This window comes from Ictidomys tridecemlineatus, chromosome 16 (genome assembly GCF_052094955.1).
Source record: "Ictidomys tridecemlineatus isolate mIctTri1 chromosome 16, mIctTri1.hap1, whole genome shotgun sequence".
Lineage (NCBI taxonomy): Eukaryota > Metazoa > Chordata > Mammalia > Rodentia > Sciuridae > Ictidomys > Ictidomys tridecemlineatus.
In genome coordinates this window covers 21,900,257-21,912,331 of record NC_135492.1, presented here as the reverse complement: position 1 = coordinate 21,912,331, position 12,075 = coordinate 21,900,257, and the positions used below count along the sequence as shown (strand labels likewise).

The window sequence follows — 12,075 nt, the reverse complement described above, 5'->3', positions numbered from 1 at the left end:
CTATGGCAGGTCCTGTCATGATGCTATTTTAACTTTTCAAAGGAATTTTGAAATTCTGATGCAGAGTCAACACTTTATCTGAACTTTGTAAGGCCTTGCATATATTGCCTATTAGTCTAAAATTAGGTACCCAAATATGGAAGCATCTTACTGTTTTATTTAGCTTTTATATGGCTGTGACTAAAATTAAGTACAAGAAAAATTTTAGAGGAGGAAGAGTTTATTTTGGGGCTCAAAGTTTCAGAGGTCTCAGTGCAGACATGGCTAACTTCATTCCTCAGGGTCTGGAATGAGAAAAAATACAATGGCAGTAGAGGGTGGTGGAAAAAAGAAGCTGAAAAGATGTTGCCAAGAAACAGACAGTATTTGGCTCATTCGAGAGAAAATATAAACCCCAAAGACCTGACACCATGGACAATTCTCCTTTTGCTATTCCGTTCTTGCCTCTAGCTACCACTCAATCCTTATCAGAAGATTAATTTACTGAATAGGTAAAACTCTCATGAACTTATCATTTCACATCTAAACCTTCTTGCATTGTCTCTTACATAAGCTTCTGGGGGAAAATTAATATCTAAATCATAACACTTATATTTCCAAGAAGCCACGTACCTATCTCTGTTTCCTGAATTTTATGAGGCTTGAGATAGCCTGCTTAAAATATGACATTATAATTGAGATTCATTGGCCAATTTGAAATCCCAGATAGGTGACTTGGTTAGAAAACTAAGTCATTTTATGGACATCTCATGCCTGCATGACATGAGGTGGTTTAATGCAGCAATACATTATTTGAATATCTTTATTCCTAGTTGGGGTTGGGTATAAACAGATCATCTGAATATTGTGAAAAAAATTCTTTACAGCTAACAATTTAGATATACTTGTATTAAAATAATTATAATTTTTTTTCAAATCCCTGATGTAATACAACTCAGGAAAAAATATATGGCTACTTTTGTATTAAAGTCCTCCCAGTCAAAAGCAGTAATTGTGAATTCTTTATCATAGGAATACTAAGGAACACATCTCTTGAATTTTGTACTTTCAAATAGCCATCATTACATGGCATTGCCATTAACAAGTTTTATGGATTAAGTACCATGAAATAAATATCTAAAACAATGTTATATTTAGATCTCAGATCCTGCCCAAATTAGTATCCATCATTTTTTTATTACTAATATCATTTATTTTTTAAAAAGAAAAAAATTTTGATATTGTTTTCTGTTATAAATTGTAAACATTACATAATAGCATAAATGACATTTGAATGCTTGCTTGAGACAATATTCTAAAAAATGGATGCATATGTTTTCTAAAACATTCAGCAAAAATATTTGTAGCTCAACTCAAATACAAAACATTTATTTCCACAGAGATGATCAAATTAACTACATCTACAGAGGAAATATTTTCTTGTTTGCAGCTAAAATACATGTTCTGGTTGTCAAATCATTTCTAAATAAAGGTACTTAATTTGGTGAATATATGCCCACATAGACATAGACTCAAAGAAATTTAAAATAATGTATAGACTTATTAGGAAATAAAAATAATAACTTCCAATTACTTGCTTACTTCACAAAAAATAACTGAGACAAAGCTTTATATTGATAACCTATCATCATAATTATTATTAAAATGAGAAGCAGATAGATAATCTGAAGGTTAGAGAAGTCAAACAATTTTTTCACAATTTTACTAATAAGACTATATATTATGTCTGTTTCATCTAGTCACAGGCAACAACAACCAATGGTTTTAAAAGTGTTACAAAAATATTATATATATATATATATATATATATATATATATATATATATATATATATATATATATAAAATAAAACACTTAATATAGGTAGCCTAGGAGCAAGAAAGCAGCTGTGGCATGGCTGTGGAGAATTCTGCCTTGCCCTCCTTCTGCTCCACTTCACCTAGCCTGTCCACATGCTCACTGCTATATCATTATGGAGGGTTATCACACCAAAAACATCTCACCTTAAAACAATTTAATACAACTCAACCAGAAAATGGAGGAGGAAAACACATGCCACAAATCCTCAGGTGGAATGCAAACCAAGAAACTGAAGGATGTGTCTGTCATAACTTTCTTAGATGAGGGTCAGCAAATATGTTTCACAAAGAACCAAAGAGTAAAGAGCTATAATTTTCAGACTCTATGGTTTCTTCCACTTACCCAACTCTAACCACAGGGCTGAAAAAGAAGGAAAGCCAAGGTGTAAAGAATCAGTAAATGCAGTCAAAAATAATGCAGAAGGTGGTGGCAATGGTAAATTTGCCTATTGGGTAATAGTTTGAGTAGAGAATGAGTAGTGATATTAGAGGTAGAACTGTAGGAGTAATTGTGATTTTCACCTGGGGTGGGTTGATTACAGTTCTGTTCTGGAAAAGAAAATTGCAGTCTTATAGAAAAGCAGAGGGAAAAGATATGGATAAGCAGTGAGATATATGTGCCTTGAAACTGAGGCAGAGGCAAGATACAAATTGAAGCCTGTGAGACTCTAGCCTGTGCTTTCAGTCATGGCTTTATTGCCTCTAGAAAGTTCACCTTATAATCCAAGCATTTGGAACCAAGAAACCTGTTGACTTTTCATGTACTAAGACATTATGAGATTCCACAGAAGAAAACAAAGTTATGGAAGGCTAAGAGACTTTCTACAAATCACAGTTATTGAAATGAAAGAAGAACTATATTTCTTGGTTTTCCTGCACCACTACTATAACTGCTTCAAATAATAACTGAATAAAAGTTGGCATCTACAAAGCACTCATAGAATGCATTTATTGTCTCAATTATTCTTCACATTACCCTGTAGAGACACAACTGACTTTTCTGATCTCGTGCTACATTTAAGAATCAATGCCAAAAACCATAACTGATTTGCCAAAGATTATACTACCCAGAGGAAATAGAGCTAAGGCATGAACCCTGGTGTGGTGTCTGAGCCCAGGCTCTGCACCACCAGACTGTACTGACCACAGATTCCTTTTCACTCCACTGCTCTTTGGGGCAATGAGACAGCATATCACATTTCTAAGAAATACTTAGAAGCCTCTACATTTTGAAAGAGTACTAATATGCTAAACATGGTATGTACAGCATCAAACAAAAAATTAAGCAGTAGCTGTGCTATCACCACAATGAGTATCCATGGTCTCAAAGTTCTTAATACACTGCCTGTCAAGGAACAGCTATAAAGAATTTCTAAAGGAGTTTCCTTATGGAAACCATCCAGACTTTGGTAATGAAACATTTTCCTTATTTTTTTGTAGTTTTAGATGGACAGAATGCCTTTATTTTATTGCTTATTCATGTATTTGGTGCTAAGGATCAAACCCAGTGCCCCACACATATTAGGCAAGCTATTTTGCCACTAAGCCACTGACCAAACCTGGAAATAAAACCTTGCATAATACTGATAGCAGCTTTAATATTTCTCTTCCCATTCCCTGTGTCTAAGCTCTTGACATAATGACAGATTCACAGGTTTTTTTAAGAAATAATAATTCACAGATGATGCATCCCCTTTACCAAATTTCCTGAAATGCGAACATCCTGAAAAATAATAACCAGACACCTGACCAGAATGCTGCTGTGAAACAGTCAATGCAGAGTATTTCCATGGCCATAAGGCTCCATTGGGCTCTTATTCTCTAGTCCACTAACCTTTGGCTCTCCCCTACTTCACTAACCCCCAACAGCCTGTCATCTTCTAATTTTAATAATGTTATATAAGTGGAATTTATAGTAAGTTCTACTGTAGGGATAATGGTACATTACTAAGAATAATACTTTGGAAATAAATTCAGTTTTATTCACAAAATATTTCAGCCTTGCTTAGCATTGAACTTTCTATAGTTCCTTGGAAATATAGAAACTTTGACAGTAGTAAATAAAAGACAAATACAATAGGGCAAGTTATATAACCCAAGAAACAGTGAACAAGAAGTGTGGCCAACCACCTTGACATTCCCAGGGACTAAAAAAATATTAACCACTGAAACAGGGACAATGTAGGGCAAAATAAATTGATCCGGTTACCCTACACTCACATGTGCAACTTCTAGACATATGGTCTAAATGGTCTCTCTCTCTTCAAGATATCCTTTGTGGTAATATAACAATGCTCAATATCAGCAGAAACTTCTAAGAGAACAGCTTCAAAGAAAGTAGAGCAACAAACCGTGAGACCAAAGAAATATATTCTGAACCTAAATCCTACTTCCATGAACGTTTTTAGTTAAAAATGTTAATAGGATGATCGGTATGTATGAAACGAGATTCTGCTTTTATTCTTCAACTGAAACTACAACACTTGGAAAAAAAAACATGTATGTTCACTTTTCTGATGTGAGATATTTTATTTTAATTACAAATCTTTCTCTAGCTGGGGATATAGCTCAGTTGGTAGAGTGCTTGCCTTGCATGCAAAAGGCCTTGTGTTCAATCCCCAGCACCAAAATAATAATAATAATAATAAAAATCTTAGTCTAAAAATTAATATAATTATTTTACTTGAAACATGGACAAGAATCAAAGCTTTTTACCCTGTAATAAGTTAAATATATGGAAATGAAATAATCTGATTATTTAATCATCAAATTGAAATTATCAAGTCTAATTATCAAAGTTCAGAATGAAATAAAATGGATATACTGGCTGTCTGATACACATATGCACATCTGTGCAAACACACACACACTTGAAGATACATTACATAGTTTTACCATGTAAAATGAGATGCATTTGGAGGATGCAGAGGGCAAAATATCTGTCATTGTTACTGTGCACCTCCTTCTCTGACCTAGACTGTGAGGGCGGGACCCTCCCTTCAGCAGGCATTTTAAGCAACATTTTTTTTTCCTCAGAATAACAAGAAATAAGGTCTGGATCACCAGCACCTTCTCTGTCTGCTAAAACAGGGTCTTGAATGATGGACAGCACCTTTGAAGGGTTGTCCACAGAATGGGTTTTACTTTCAGGGTTAATGTGTAAGGTGAGAAAAGGAAGCAAAGAGAAGATGTGCTTTTCACTTCCAGTTTCATACGAAGAATCAAGCCAAGAATTTTCTGTAACCAAGAACAATGTTGTTTGAAAAGCACTGTGAGAAATTTGGATAGTAACTTTAAAACCTGCATAACTAGTGAGCAGGGAGGTATGCACCGCCTGGTAGAATCCCAGCTGCAGCCACACATCTCTCTACAGCCCAAGTAGCTTAGCATCCATGCCAGGGTACCCAGTCGCTCACTGCCAGCTCCTTTCTCTGCCACTCCTCTGGGCCCAGACCATGCGCTCCTTTGGGCGCCTCTGGAACAGCTCGCTCCCTGCTTCCCAGGGGCATGGACTGTTTGACAGACACAAAGGCCCTTGGGCTGGGATGGCGGGCCTGAAAGGCCGGGGAGGCTCTGCTCCTGGCACTCCTGCTGACCCTGATGGTGCCCCAGGCAGGCAGAGGGGGCGCTGCAGGAACCACCTCACTGCAGCACGCTGGAGGCGGAGCTGGAGCACCTCTGGGAGAGCCTGCTGGCGCGCTTGTTGGTTGCCTCACAGCACATAGAGGCTGCCATCCAGAGTGGCACCAGCAATTACCTGCTAGGCATCAAGCGGCTACATCAGCTATACTACAACGTGGGAATTGGCTTCCACATACAGGTGCTCCCAGACGGTCCCATAGGTGGCTTGCATGCAAACACCAGCAACAATCTGCTGGAGCTCTCCCCAGTGAATCAGGGCATTATGAGCATCTTCAGAGTGGCCAGCAGATTATTCCTCAATGGGAAGGATCAATATTTCATCACTATACTCAGAATAGCACATATTTAAAACTCATGAATTCTTTATTTCTGGAATTTTCCATGCAACAACTTAGACCTGCAGCTGACCTAGTAACTAAAATTATGGAAAGGAAACTGAATAAGAGGGACCTCCTGTGATAAGAAAAAAAAAAGAAAAAGAAAGAAAGAAAGAAAAGTTATGATGGTCTTTTCTATGACCTACTTAAGGCCCAAAGATTTACATATTTCTACACATTTTTCAACAGGTATCCTACAGCAATCCTGACACAGGCATTATTATTATGCCATCTTTACAGAAAAGGAAAGAAAAATCCTGAGATGTTGAGTAGTGTGCCCAGGCTACGTGGCTGTGCCATGGCAGAGCCAGAATTTGAGCCCAGGCAGTCAGTCAGATTTCTAAGTTCACATTCTTACCTAACATTTTGCATTACCTCTTTTCAATTTGTAACTATTATATATTCCTAAAGACGTTAATAGTAACAACACAAAATTGTATTAAATAAAGGATGTTTTCAATGAAGAATTCAGAATTCTTTTATATTTTAATTACTAAATGCTTTTCAAAATTACCTGACAGTGAATATTCTTTATTTCATCACAAAATCAGATAAATTATTAATTTGTACCCATGGCATTTACAATTTTTCAAATTCATAAACAGTCTGGTAGCTGAAGGCCAAGCTCTAAATAACTAGATAGTCCACTCACAAACAAGGATCAGAGATCAGCCAAAGGCAGGTTGCCAATATCTTTTTTCACTTCAAATTGAATTGACACAAGTACATTTCAAATTCATTTCTACAAAATTCTTAAATTTAGCTATAATTTCACTAAGTAACTTTAGTCCAAATATGGCAGCTTCTATCCAGACTGAAATTAAGAAAAAAAATGTTAATAAATGTATCAGGAGTGAATTACTTTTCCAAAGTTCTTGGAATGATGTAGATTTCAAAATTTGCAAAATTCTAAAAAGCACTGGTAAATGATAATTTAGAGTACTAAATTAGGCAATAATGGGATGTCAATGATTTTTATAGACTCAAAAAACCAAAATCAACACTGTGACTCCAAGATAAGAGCTTGCCTAATGCAATGGGAGTCTCTGAGCTGGACCTATTGCCTCACATGTTTTAAAGGTTTGTAAAAAAACTTTAAATTTTATTAACATGCCAAAATTAACCTAGATACCTTTGCTTACTTTGGATTCAATACATACAACTCTCTAAACATTCACTAAGAAATATATATTTCAAATTTCAAATGTCCAAAATAAACTGCATACACAACCATCAATACACACACACACACACACACACACACACACACACACACACACACACAAACTTGCATCTCAAAATAATTAAACAAACAAACAAACAAACAAATAAATAAATAAATATAAAAAGGGTCTCATCATTTCAGAAAAAGATCTATCCTATCAGTTGATCAGGCCAGAAATCCTAAGTGTTATCCATGGCTGCTTGCCAATACCATATCAAAAAATATTATTGATTATAGTTTTGAATTACAGAAATAACTGACACTGCTAAACAAACTGAGGTTAGTCTAAATAAAACCTACATAACAAGCATAAAATTGTTTTATTTTGCACAATGAACTTTTGGTCAAATGTTTCAGAGTTTTTAAAAAAATATCTAGTGGTGCAGAACACAGCTGAAGCCATCTGATTTTTGCCTGCAAACCATTTGGGCAACAGTAAAAGTAAAATGCCTTTCCATCTTTAGCCAAAAGTGAAATTTTTTTTTCAAGTTGAAAGCCAATCTTCTACACAAAAGAAGAAAAAGAAAAACAATATGAGAAAAAATTATCAAGAGCATGAAAAAAGTTCAGCGAGAAAATTGTAAAGAAGAATTAGGCTGATGCAGAAGAGAGCATGGTGTGTAGACCTGGGTTGGAATCCTAGCTCATCCTTTGTGCTCTTGGGTAAGTTATCAGCTCTAATCTGCAGTTGTGAGGATTCTAAGTGAAACTAATTATACTTGCCTCAGAATCCAATTGGAGGAAGTAAAAAAGATGTTTCAAGAGGTCCTCAATATATAATAGCCACTAAAACTATTAGTAGGCTATATAAGTAATTTTTCAAGTTGGAAAATAAGACTTATGGTTTCCCTTTAAACTGAAAAAAAATTACATGTAAGCATAAAAGCTCAACATGAGATAACATTAACAAGTAGTAGGAGTGGAGAAGAGGTTCCTCTTTCTCGATAAAAATCTCTCACTCTTGTTGTGTCTGCAAACTGAGGAAATTTAAAGCTGATGCAATCTTTTAATGTGTAGGATGCTTCCAGACAAATATTCCTATTGCCATGCAATGGAGCTGGTGACGTATGCTGTGTTCACAACTCTGACTATTTCAAAAAGTAAGAAAATGGTAAAAGAAGCACATAAGACAAAAAAAGGTACCATTATACACTTTGGGATGGCTCTCCAACCTTTAGTTTCCATGGAAAGAGAAAGAGCCACTTGAAATTTTTATTCTTTTATAGGGGACACACAAGGGGAAGTTCCATGGAGCATTTTATCCCAAAAAGTGCAAAGGGATAGGATTCCTAAGGAACAGGAGTGTGTAACTCAACCTCACTGAGTGATTTCCAAAATTGGAACCACACCTTATTATTGGAGTGAGGGTAAAAATCAAATATATTGTGGGGTGCAATAATCATTCAGTACCCCTTACTCAGAACTTAAATGTGTGTACTGTCCAGAGAGGTTCCCAACATCTTTCAGGCTAAAAAGCACCTCTGCTGGTACAGAACACATCTGATGACATATGATTTTTCCTGTCAACAATATGGGCAGGAGCAATGCAGGACTGTCTTTCCATCTTCAACTAAAAGTAGAATTTCATTAGAAACAAAAAACTATACATCTTTGAGTAACACATAAACTTGTAAAAAATGTCTTGCATATACTGATTTATAATATCATACACAGCTAGCCATGTGGAGCATGCCTTTAATCCCAGTGGCTCAGGAGGCTTAGATAGGAGGATCACAATTTCAATGTCACCCTCAGGAATTACAAGGCACTGAGCTACTCAGTGAGACCCTATTTCTATATAAAATATAAAAATGGGGTTGGTTGTAACTCAGTGAACCCTGAGTTCAATCTTCAGTAACTCTGAGTGATATTTGCTAGAATATTTCTATAAAACTCTGCACTGCCATTTGCTCAGCCTAACAATTTTCTAAGGCAATGAGATATTGAGTCTTTCTTCCTTCCTTCCTTCCTTCCTTCCTTCCTTCCTTCCTTCCTTCCTTCCTTCCTTCCTTCCTTTCTTTCTTCTTTCTTTCTTTCTTTCTTTCTTTCTTTCTTTCTTTCTTTCTTTCTTCCTTCCTTCCTTCCTTCCTTCCTTCCTTCCTTCCTTCCTTCCTTCCTTCCTTCCTTCTTTCTTTCTTTCTTTCTTTCTTTCTTCTTTCTTTCTTTCTTTCTTTCTTCCTTCCTTCCTTCCTTCCTTCCTTCCTTCCTTCCTTCCTTTCCTCTTTCTTTCTTTCTTTCTTTCTTTCTTTCTTTCTTTCTTTCTTTCTTTCTTTCTTTCTTTTTTGTTTCACCCAAACAAAAAAGGCATCTCTTATGATTGAATTTGATATAAAGTTTATATCTAAATTACTTTTCATAAAAAATAAAAATGATAGCAGTTACCACATTTTCTAAGGTAATTAATACTTTTAGAATTTTTAAATATGACTTTTACATATATTTCAGGATTGTTTTCCTGTTTCAATAACCAAAATGGAAATATTTGCTAAATAAGCTTAAAAATACTATAGATTCAAACAGTCTTTGGAGGCCAAGGTGGACAAATGACCAAACTGGGCTTAAAGAGAAGATTTCATTGGTGATTCATTATGGGAGAATAAAAGTTTATACCACAGTTACTTTCATAATTTTAATAAAATCTATTCAGAAATTTGTCTTAGGAATATCTGCTTTCAACAACAAAGCACAACAAAATCTTTTTACACTTACATAAAATTTCTTCATTTAAGTGAAGCCACTTGGCTGCATAAATATATTTTAATCCAAGCTTTCATGATTCTTTTGAAAATTATTATTTTTAAAAACCTTTATAGTCAGAATATTGTCTTTAGATTAAAAATACAATCTTTTAAAATGTATACCAAATATTGTTGTTAACAACTTAAATCTCAAAATAAAAAAAACCTGTCTGGCATTATAAAAATATCTTGAATTAGAGATAGGAAAGAAAACCTTGAAATAATGCTTAACCAATCACAAAGAGACTATTCTGTAATAGATTGCCTTTAATTAGACAAAAGTAAATAAAATTGATAAGATAAAATTGATAAGATTGATAAGATAGAGAAAGTGATATCAAATGCAGCTCAATAAAAAAAAAAAAAAAAACGAGGGAAAGTCCACAGCTGTACAAGTAAACAATAGGCCTGGCCAAATTAATACTAGAAGCTGGACAAAATTCAGGGGTAAGAGTGACACCTAAACATCTATTGAAGAACAGAACTATGAGCTGCAAAGAATAATGTTACATGGGCACTGGCTGAAAAATAACAAAGCTATTCTCAAAATAGCTGTTCAATAAAGACTGAGTTACGACTCTTAAATGAGGATATTCTTTTCAAATTATTGGTAATTTATTTGGTTCACTTAATATGCAAATGGTGCCAGGAGGTATGATCAATTGTATTTGAAGCTTTAATGTTTAGAGCAACCTACTTTCTAAGGACACAGAGAAGCCCAGAAAAATGTCTTGCAAACATGGAGACAGAAGATGGCAATCTACATCTCAAAAAGTTGGTCTCAAAGGAAATCATTCCAGCAAGTATCTCGATATAAAAATTCAAGAATTAGGACAAATAAATATCTGTGTAACTCAATCTATTCATTGTCTAATGAGATCCCTGTGACACTGATGCAGCCCATTAGGATACACATATACTGTCCCTGCCCCTTGGTTGAATGAATGTACAATTGGATCAAATCACATTCCAACAGCATTGAAAGGCTGACCTGCTGCAAAAATAAATAAATAAATAAATTTCTTACTAGAATATTCTAAAGGCATTCAAGGACATAGCTTCTTACCGGATGGGGCTATAGAGACTTGTTTTCTGGTATGGCACATCCATAAAACAATATAGACTACATTTACCTTCTTTGTTTGTGTAACTCCCACTTCTCTTTGTGTCAAAACTTTCCTAGTAAGGATGTTCATATATAAGTTTCATAAAGAATTAGAAGGTGAGTGGAGTTGACTGGTACATGGGCTACCTGGGGCAGGTAGTTAAAACAAAAACAGTAGCAACAGAAAAGAAATATAAGTGCCCAATAAACACTGACAACAAAGTGAAAATGATTTCTCTGTTATTTCTCCACGTATATAATCTGAAGATTTACATGTATTATGTTGTAAGGGAGAATAATACAATCTAGAATTCTTTTGAAATGGGCATGTAGACTATTCAAGTGGAAAAATTCTTAGAGTTTAGGAGATTCCTCATCATGGGTATTTGTTCTGCATATTCTGGCCATCTCCAGCTTTTTTTTTTTTTTTTCTCTTGAAGAGAAAATTCTCCAGAAGGCTTAGCTAACCTTGCAACACAGATATCACTGTGAGTTTTCTGGTGCACTTCCTCTTTCCCCAGGAGACAGAATTAACAAGTAGCTTCATTATGGTCTACAAGGAGCTTGGCAAAAATTTTGTTCTACATGTAGGACAATAATTAATACTGGCTGTTTCCAAAGATGACATTCCTACCGAAAAATTTTTTAGACAGATTATAAATAGATGAATATATGCATAGACCTCCACACATTGGATTACAGAATAAGGTCTTTGAATAGTAATTTCAGTAAAAAAAAAAAAAAAAACTAGGACCCAATATTTATATATCCACCTTATCACCCATGTCCTGATATAACCTAATTCTTCCCTCAATTACTCCCCCCCCACACACACAAAGGGAATGTCAAAAAACTTACCAGCTGTGATCCCAGATGAGGACTTATCTGGATTGGTCTTCTCTGAACTTCTCTCTTTTACCCATAAATGCCTTCTGATAAATAGTCATAGGTCCTGCTGTGACGGCTGAGCCAACGTGCAAATGTGGTTTGGACATATTTCGGCCTAGAACCCTGAAAGGTTTGAATACATCATGAAAACATCTCTTTATCTTGTTCATCTCCCTTTACATGAGATAAATAATGCACCCTCTATGGAATGTGTGTGCCTGGTTACCAGAGTTCTAAGTTC

General features: G+C 35.2%; 1 long non-coding RNA gene across 1 annotated transcript; it reads right to left on the bottom strand.

Annotated features, from left to right (window-relative positions):
* Nucleotides 1-202: 202 nt before the first annotated feature.
* Nucleotides 203-11,954, bottom strand: LOC144371496 (uncharacterized). The gene is made up of 2 exons (XR_013431465.1): nt 11,805-11,954; nt 203-284 (listed from the first exon to the last, which is right to left on the bottom strand). It is a non-coding gene; the product is annotated as an uncharacterized LOC144371496 (long non-coding RNA).
* Nucleotides 11,955-12,075: the final 121 nt, after the last annotated feature.